The 10,048-nt window shown below is 36.1% G+C and overlaps 1 long non-coding RNA gene across 1 annotated transcript; it reads left to right on the top strand.

Moving 5' to 3' along the window:
* The first annotated feature begins 234 nt into the window (after positions 1–234).
* Positions 235–1,587, top strand: LOC309478583. Its single transcript, XR_014199047.1, has 3 exons — positions 235–341; positions 471–1,144; positions 1,224–1,587. It is a non-coding gene; the product is annotated as an uncharacterized lncRNA (long non-coding RNA).
* The last annotated feature ends 8,461 nt before the right edge of the window (positions 1,588–10,048 follow it).

Below are 10,048 nucleotides of genomic sequence, written 5' to 3'. Positions count from 1 at the left end.
AGTGAGTGAATACACAGTGAATCAAACTTTTGGGTGAGATGTAGAAAAATGTGTATATTAAAATAAGAGAAAAACATTGATCAATAGGTGGCAGAGTGGTTCAACAAATCATTCTTCATCACTGTATCTGTGATGCAAATCAAAAGCATGTACAATTTCAGTAACACATCAGTTCTGATCTTTATATGCAACTTTTTTTCATGTTTCACCATTTGAGAACTGAGAGAGCTGACATCACTTCCTGTTTGAGCCTGTAATTCATATCAGAAACACATCGAAAGAAAGAGCTAACATGATGAACACTTTCCTAAGCATATATGTATATCTAATGATGATAACAGGTAATTATAAACAAATATGGACTTAAATATTAGTAAGTAAACAATAAGTAAATATTTTTGTTGCTTCCACATTATCCTGATTATTTCAGTCTAAACATTATTATAAACAAACACTTTTTTTCTCCACAGCTGCATGTCTTGGTAAAACTGTCGATCAGACGCCGGCTAACCTCATCAAGAATCAAGATGAATCTGCTGTGATCATATGTGCTCACAATATACCGAGCTATGACCGAATATTATGGTACAAACAAAGTCAGGACACGGCAGGCCTCAAGTTGATGGGATACCTTTTTTATAAGGATGAGACTAAAGAGCCTGAATTCACAAACAAGACCAAATTGGATGGAGATGGAGAGAAAAATGGCACTTTGACTATCGAGAACCTCAGACTGAATGACAGTGCAGTGTATTTCTGTGCAGCGTATTACACAGTGATCACAATCACCTCTGACTCATACAAAAACCTCCTCTTTTAAACATCATGTTTCTGTGGCAAGCGTATTTATTCACGTTCCTCTTCACACCTGTGGATTCTGATTCAGTGCCAGACTAAACACAATACCTGTAAGTCTAGTGTTGCTTAATTCAATTCACATCTCAATTCAGGATCTGAAGCTAATTCTTAAATTCTGAATTTTGCCCCACCCTGACATCACCACTACCATGATCATGATGTCACATCCTGTATTAACAACTGAAATTTGAATCATCACTGAAGATTATAATATAACTCATCCAGCCTCAACGTGACATGATGAGGAACATTATTCTGTTGATTCTTTCGCTACATTGGAGCCAAGGTACTCACACGATCTCCAGCACATCATATTAGAATAACCTTTTGAATTGTTACAGAAATGTTTTTATTTCCAATCGCAGGTACCAGTGATGTTTCACAAAGTCCAGGTGTTTTAATGGCAGTAAAGGGGAGTTCTGCTCAAATGAACTGCACACACAAAAAGGATATTACATTCAACCAGATGTACTGGTATCGACAACGACGAGGACAAACTATGACTCTTATTGTGTTCACAAGCTCTCTGAGCAAACCAGACTATGGAGATTCTGATCAAAGTAAATTTGACGTTCATAAAAGTGTTCCTGAAAGCGGATCTCTCACTGTGAAGAACGCACAGCCAGAAGACAGTGCCGTATATTTCTGTTCAGTGAGCAAACACAGTGTGTGAAACACTGAAGGCAGATGTACAAAAACACCTTGTACACAGATCATATCAATATACCATCCAAAAGGGGGCACTCTGGTACAGTTAAACAGCAGTCTGACATACAATGTCTTGTGGAGTGAAAGCTAATGCTTTTCCTATCCATTTAAGATACTAGTATATACTACTCGTGCTATGTGCACCATATCTTTCTATGGCAGAAATAATAATAGTATGCTAGTATGTGGTTCTGAATTCAGAAATGCATAGAGAAAACAAAGCTGCCACCCTAGATGACATCACTTCCTTCATCGCCTGCATTTAATTCACAGTGGAATCAATCAGCAGAGAGAGAGACGACATGAGTAATGCTCACTGTGTTTCTGTCCTCGTCCTGTGTCTCACAGGTAATTCTTTTTAGTTTAGTGTGTTGCTAATACTTTGCGTCACTAAGATATATGAGCTCCTCACAGCTTTATATTGTTTATTCATTTATATCTCTACAGTGACCATTCTTGGTGAAAGTGTTGTCCAGACTCCTCCGGATCTCCTGAAGAAAGAAAATGAATTAGCAGAGATCAAATGTTTACACAAAGTACAAAGCTATGATGTCATACAGTGGTACAAACAAAGCCAGAGCATCATGGACCTTCGGCTCATGGGATACCTTAATGTGCAATATGAGAACAAAGAGACTGAATTTAAAGACAAGATCAAACTGAGCGGAGATGGAAGAAATAATGTGACTCTGACTATCAACAGCCTCAGACTGAATGACGGTGCAGTGTATTTCTGTGCAGCGTATTACACAGTGTTCACAATCACCTCTGACTCATACAAAACTCCTCCCGTTACAAGATTAGAGGGAGTAATAGGGAGTAAATTGTAAATTACAATATTGTGTTACTCCCTAAAAAAGTAACTAATTGCATTTACTAATAGTAGTAAAGTAACTAATTATAATTTTTGTAACCCATTACTTTTAAAAGTAACTTTCCCCGACACTGATTATGGCCAACAACAGAGCCAGATAAAAGTGCCATATATTTACATTTACATTTACATTTATTCATTTAGCTGACGCTTTTATACAAAGCGACTTACAATTGCTATATATGTCAGAGGTCGCACGCCTCTGGAGCAACTAGGGGTTAAGTGTCTTGCTCAGGGACACATTGGTGTCTCACAGTGGATTCGAACCCGGGTCTCTCACACCAAAGGCATGTGTCTTATCCATTGCGCCACCACCCCTATATATATTTCACAGTACGTCAAAGGCTGGAGTGCTGTACTAAAAATATACTTAAACAAATGGCACTGATAATATTTGCCAAAAGGTGGCAATGTGGCACAACTAATAAATGCCACATAATAATACATTAAAATATACAGAGAGATAGTGCTAGACTGAAGACCTGCAAGAATGACACACAGCACAGAATGCAATACACACTGTATAATATTACAGAGAACATTAACATTGTAGCATAGATCCAGATCCATACAAAATACATCTGGAAACGTCTTTGTACACCAACAAATAATAGCCTCCATTTTAATCATTTTAAAGTTTTCAGACTCTAAAAGAAAAGTCTGGACCTGAAGTATTTTTTAAATACGCAGTATTTAATTCATCCATTCACTCAGTTTGATTAAAATAAAATGTTTTCAGAGTAAAAACATAAGTGACATTCACTCTGATAAATACACAGTTCACAATCACAAAATAATGAGCCAGAAATTCCTCACTATATCATTACAGAGTTTACAAATATCACTGTCAGCATATTTAGTAACTGAAGATCTGCTGGATATAGTTTGTAAAATGAACTTGAGTTGTCAGAAATTCCCTCAGTGACATCACATCCTCCATCCTCCATCTTTATTCATTTCATCGACTGTATTTACTCACAGCAGAGTCACAGGGAAACAGCATGAACAATATTCTCCTGAGTTTCTCTGTCACATTGATGTGGCTCACAGGTAATAGTGTCTTTCATAAAGTGTTTGTGAATTTTTGTCACAACAACTGTGTATAAATCTTATTTTTTTGACACTTCAGCATTAAATCTATCATTTATCTGTCTCTTCTCAGCTTCTACTCTTGGTAACACTGTTCACCAGACTCCTACTGAATCAATAATGGACCCAGATGATTCTGCTGTGTTTATATGTACACATGATATAGCAAATTATAACCAAATGATGTGGTACAAACAGATCCAGGGCACCATGGGACTCAAACTAATGGGATACCTCATTGGTGAGACTGAAAGCAAAGAGGCAGAATTCACCAACAAGATTATTCTGAAGGGAAATGGAAGAAAGAACGGCTCTCTGACCATCGAGAAGCTCACACTGAATGACAGCGCAGTGTATTTCTGTGCAGCGTATGACACACTGATCTAAACTCCCTCTGTCTCATACAAAAACCTGCCAGTTACACTCATGGTTTATCAGCAGAAGATCCAGGCTAAGCTTTCTAACGACAGTATATTTGTGGCTTGACTCAATAATGAGCAATAATATGATGCCGCTAAAGAAAATATCCTCTGTACTATAATTCTGGATTAGCATGTATTATTAGTGTGCTTACTAAAGAAAGCATCACTGGTTACTCACACTTACCCATACTATTTAAACAAACTAAACCTTAGTATTTAAATTAAGTTCATAACATTTTTGGAAGGAGTTTGTTCATCTGATCCCATCAACCATTTTTCAAGATATCTAATCTTTGATATCAGCAGAAGCTTCTATGGGGGAATATAAGAGCTTGATCTCAGTTCAATAATAAGCTAGGAGGTGTACATTTACTTCAAATCTACTTATAGTACAGTTAAAGGTATATTTCAAGTATAAAAATGAATACCTAAATAACATAGTAGTATACTTAAAGTGCAAAAATTATGTATAAATAGTAAAATACAAGTATGATAAGTTCACTTAAAGAAAACGTACTTGCAGTATAAAACTACTAAACTAGTAGTATACTTCAAAGTGTACTTTCACAAACTATAACATGAGCTACAAGTATTTGAATAGTAAACTATCAGTATATATATAAGTTCACTTGTAGTATAGTTACAGTACAAACGAAAAGCTTAGTTGTAAACTAGTGCTCAAAGTTTATTACTGTTACACTTAAAGTATACTTTTATACACGAAAAAGTGGGCCAATTTAGTCCAAAGAAGTACTGAAACAGTACACTTAAAAGTATACTAGTACACTTACTACATAAAGTATACTTAAAATGTACTTGAACTTGAAGTATACTTGTAAGGGACAGCTTATTAGACTAGAGACTTTTGGTCTACGGCTTTCAAAGATAGGAGGGATTTATTCACATAGTTTAATAATGCCATAAAGGCTTCAATTAATTCCCCATATTAATGATTCTGAGTACCACATATTTGTATTATTAAGAGATTGTATAAATCATCAGATTTTTGAGTAATAATATACATATTCCATGTTCATGCAGTTTTGTTCATTACTGATACAACCTATGATGTCATATCCTGTTCAACGACAGCTAGAGTTTGAATGATTTGAAAGTTCGGGACTCACTGTGCGCTCCACCAAAACTCAACATGACTAGAAACATTATTTCCCTGATTCTGTTCCTGCACTGGAGCCAAGGTATGTGACACTCTTTAACAATGTCTCCATTGCAACTGAAACAATAACCTTACATTCTTATCAATTTAATGACAATTTTTCCACAGGCACTATGGGTGAGGATGATGTTGTTCAAGAGCCTACAATTCTTTGGAAACCAAAGGCGAGTTCTGCTGATATGAACTGCACACACAATAAGGGGATTTCATTCTACCAGATGTACTGGTACCGCCAGCGTCCCGGAGAGACTATGAGGCTTATAGTATACACTGTCGCTAATTCAAAGCCAGAATTTGGAGATGTTAATGAGAATAAATTTGAAGCTCATAAAAGTGATGCTGAAAGAGGATCTCTCACAGTGAAAGATCTCGAGCCAGAAGACAGTGCCATATATTTCTGTTCAGTGAGTGAACACAGTGTGTGAAAGCCTGCAGAGACCTGTACACAAACAGTCTGTATATGAAAGATTAATGACAGCGTTAGTCAACAGGTGGCAGTCTGAGACAACCAATATAATGCATGACAACAGCTGAGATAAGACTTAACAATTAGGAGTATTATGGGTCGAATAAAAGTTATCGAGCTTGAGTGTCGACACAACACAGCATGGACATGGACCAGAGATGAACATTATTGGGATATTTTGTTGTTTAATTTAAAGAATTCAATGTTAATTTACTAATTTAAAAGTTCTTCTTAGATTAGATGGAACCAAGTTGTGTTTCTCCTCCAGATGGAGGTGGTTTTATTTCCTGCCAACATTTACCAACAACTGATTTAAGATTACATTCACACGTGTAAACTAATGTTTCTTAATGCAAAAGTGTTGCAATATCTACAACTGTAGATCGAATGGAAATTTTGTTCATGTTTAACATCATTAATACATGAAGCTGTACTGAACACATCATATGAAACTGATATTAAAAGGTTTGTTTAATACTACGTCATAAACATATATCTTTGAGATAGTTTTTCTTAACAAAAAGGTTCATTTACTGTATTTAAATAAAAACTGAAAAATTTCTGCCAAAACAGCCAAAGAAATGTAAAGTAATCGCAGTGTGTTTTCCTCATACTGAGTGAGACAGTGAGTGTTCATTTAAGAAATACAAAGACAAGCAAAAAACATGTTGTGTATTGATGTTTTATGGGGAGTCTCCGTAGACATAATGATTTTTATACTGTACAAACTGTATATTCTGCCCTACCCAAACACTAACCCTACCCATCACAGAAAACATTCTGCATTTTAACATTTAAAAAAAGAAATAATAAAAAATGCAGGAAAAAATATATAGTTTTATGATTTATAAGCTGTTTTACTCATTGGGGCCAAAAATGTCTCCACAAGGACACGCATCTCGAATATTTTCCGTGTTTGTGGGGACATTTTGTCCCCATAATGTAGGGTTCACCAGTCACACACACTCGCATGCACGTACACACACACACACACACACACACACACACACACACACACACACACACACACACACACACACACACACACACACACACACACACACGTCACAAATTTCAGCCTATTTGCAATGCAAAATGAATCTCTCTGTTTGCATAAAGTGATGTTTTTAAAAAGTGAATATAATAAATTAACTACATTATCATAGTGATTTGCATATCAGTCCTGCTATTTATGCACAACTCTTTCTGTGTAAACTGAATCTTATTGTCCCCATTTTATTACTCTTTCCTTTCAGGTTACACCAGTTAGAGGAACCGGTATATCTGACATCACTTCCTCCTGCATGTGCCTTTGATTCACAGCAGAAACACTTGATGAAAAACAATGATGAACACGTTCCTTACTGTATCTGTATCTCTAATGATACTTACAGGTAAAAATAAACAAATATGCACTTGATAAATCTTTACTTACACAATGTACAGATTATTTTAGCCTAAACATTATTATAAACAAACACTTTATTTTCTCCACAGCTGCATGTCTTGGTAAAACTGTCGATCAGACGCCGGCTAACCTCATCAAGAAACAAAATGACTCTGCTGTGATCATATGTGCTCACAATATACCGAACTATGACCGAATATTATGGTACAAACAAAGTCAGGACACGTCAGGCCTCAAGTTGATGGGATACCTTTATTATAGTGAGAATAAAGAGCCTGAATTTGAAAAAAAGATCAAACTGGATGGAGATGCCAAGAAAAATGGCACTTTGACTATCAACAGCCTCAGACTGAATGACAGTGCAGTGTATTTCTGTGCAGCGTATTACACAGTGTTCACAATCACCTCTGACTCATACAAAAACCTCCTCTTTTAAACATCATGTTTCTGTGGCAAGCGTATTTATTCACGTTCCTCTTCACACCTGTGGATTCTGATTCAGTGCCAGACTAAACACAATAGGTTCTAGTCTAGTCTTCTTAAAGTGTTGCTTAATTCAATTCACATCTCAATTCAGGATCTGAAGCTAATTCTTAAATTCAGAATTTTGCCTCACCCTGACATCACCACTACCATGATCATGATGTCACATCCTGTATTAACAAATACATTCACAGAAGATTATAATTTGAAGTCCCCATGAAATCAAAAGGGACACTCTTTATTTTTTTATGGAATATCGCAGTATTTATTGTAAATGATTTATCTGTGCACATCCTCATTTTTTAACATCTCTTCTCTTCTCTGATGATGTGTTATTCAGCGTGATGATGTGTTATTCAGCGTTATTCACATTTCTTTTTGTTTGAGAAGCCGTTTCATTTGGATATACGTCACAATAGGGAAGAAAAGCCTATCGCAACTTCTGCTTGATGTCGACTTTAACTCATCCAGCCTCAACGTGACATGATGAGGAGCATTATTCTGTTCATTCTGTCACTACATCGGAGCCAAGGTACTCACGATCATATTAGAATAATAACTTCTTGAAATATTCAGAAATATTCAGGGAGTTCTGCTCAAATGAACTGCACACACAGAAAGGATATTACATTCACTCAGATGTACTGGTATCGACAACGGCGAGGACAAACTATGACTCTTATTGTGTTCACAAGCTCTGTGAGCAAACCAGACTTTGGAGATTCTGATCCAGTCAAATTCACAGCCAACAAACCTGTTCCCGAGAGAAGATCTCTGACTGTGAACAATGTGGAGTCAGATGATAGTGCCGTGTATCTCCGCTCGGTCAGACAGAACAGACTGAAGTAAACTTTAACAAGAGTTCAGCAAAAACAGCTGATGATAATAATCACAGTGATCAACAGGGGGCGATGTGGTTCTACAAATCTGCAGCTTGTTCATTCAACTTTGCTGTAGTACAACTGAACTGACTCACATGAACCAGTGCTTATCACTAAGATTTATCTTATTTAATTTTTTTTTTATAGCTTTTCTTGGAACTGGTCACAGGCTTTCAACAGTGAATAATTTTACATCATGGGGTCGGATGGTTTGTCAGGTCTTCAATTTAGTCAGAGCTATTTCAAAGTCTTCAATTACCAATGATCAAAAAATGATTTGGTTTTAACAGTTCAAGAAGAAAAGCGGCCGGTGCATATTTTCCTCTCAATAGATAACGGATACTATTCTACAATTTGTCATGCTATATTGAGGATTGGGGAATTAAGAGTTTGAGAAATGGCCATTGAAGAACCACTGAATGCCGTTCAGTCCTATTGCAACATTGTTTATCTTTTGCATTTTTAAATGCAATTTGAATGAGTTCATAACCAATTATATTATCAGCGAGAACTGAGTCGCTGTGTGAATAGCAGGACAATGTTCAATCAGCAAAGTAAACTCAACCTATTTGTTAAGTTCACCCTATCAGGGTTTATTCTGAGATAATGACAAGATGAATGCATTTTATTCCTTATATATAAAGCAATTTCTAAGAATGTAAGAGAAAACCCATTGAAATAATACTCAGTATCACACGATGCTAGAGGGAGACATTTCTCTATTATTGCTTAAGAACAACATTTGTACTGTACAAATGTTACACTGCTTTTTAAAATGTTCTGTGTATAAAATTCTTCCGAATCTCAAAGGTTTCCTCTTAACTGAACAGCTTGTCAGTGCCTTTCAGAGATGACATCATTTCCTGTTAGAAGTGCCTTCCAGCATTTAATGCATAGCATTGCATCAGAGCTCATACAAACATGACTCTATTAAGTGTTTGCGTTTGTCTTGTATGCCTCACAGGTCATTTTATTTAACATGTTAGTTAGCTGTATTTCTTTTTAATGTGTGAATTTGTGCTACACTGCTTGCACAGTATTTTTAATGTGTATTTTCTCTCATTACAGCCGTCTGTCTTGGTGGAACTGTTCTCCAGTATCCTGGTGACTTCATCAAGAGCCCAGATGATTCTGCAGTGATCATATGTGCACACAATATACCAAACTATGAGCGTATTCTTTGGTACAAGAAAGACATCATGGGCTTTAACTTAATGGGGTTACTTAATCTTGAATATAACAACCCAGAGCTGGAATTTAAAGACAAGATCACATTGAGCGGAGATGGAAGAAATAATGGCACTTTGACTATCGAGAGCCTCAGACTGAATGACAGTGCAGTGTATTTCTGTGCAGCGTATTACACAGTGTTCACAATCACCTCTGACTCATACAAAAACCCTACTGTGTTATGAAGCTCATTGGACCCAAAATATAAAATGTCCCCCAAACTTCCACAATAACTAACACTAATAAAAAGAGATTTGTTTTAAGAAGTTCCATATTTACCGTTAGCCTGAAACTAAACTTCACAAGTTTAAAGTGAAGCTTCATTTTCACTGAACACTGATCAAAGATTTTAATAGAAGAGATTAGAATTGCACACATAACATGCTAAAATAATATAAATGTCAGGTTCTAATGGCATTACTAATGGAAAACTACATTATCACATAATAATA

This window comes from Leuciscus leuciscus (assembly GCF_965113295.1).
Source record: "Leuciscus leuciscus genome assembly, chromosome: 17".
Taxonomy (NCBI): Eukaryota; Metazoa; Chordata; class Actinopteri; order Cypriniformes; family Leuciscidae; genus Leuciscus; species Leuciscus leuciscus.
This window is presented reverse-complemented; position numbering and strand designations above follow the sequence as displayed.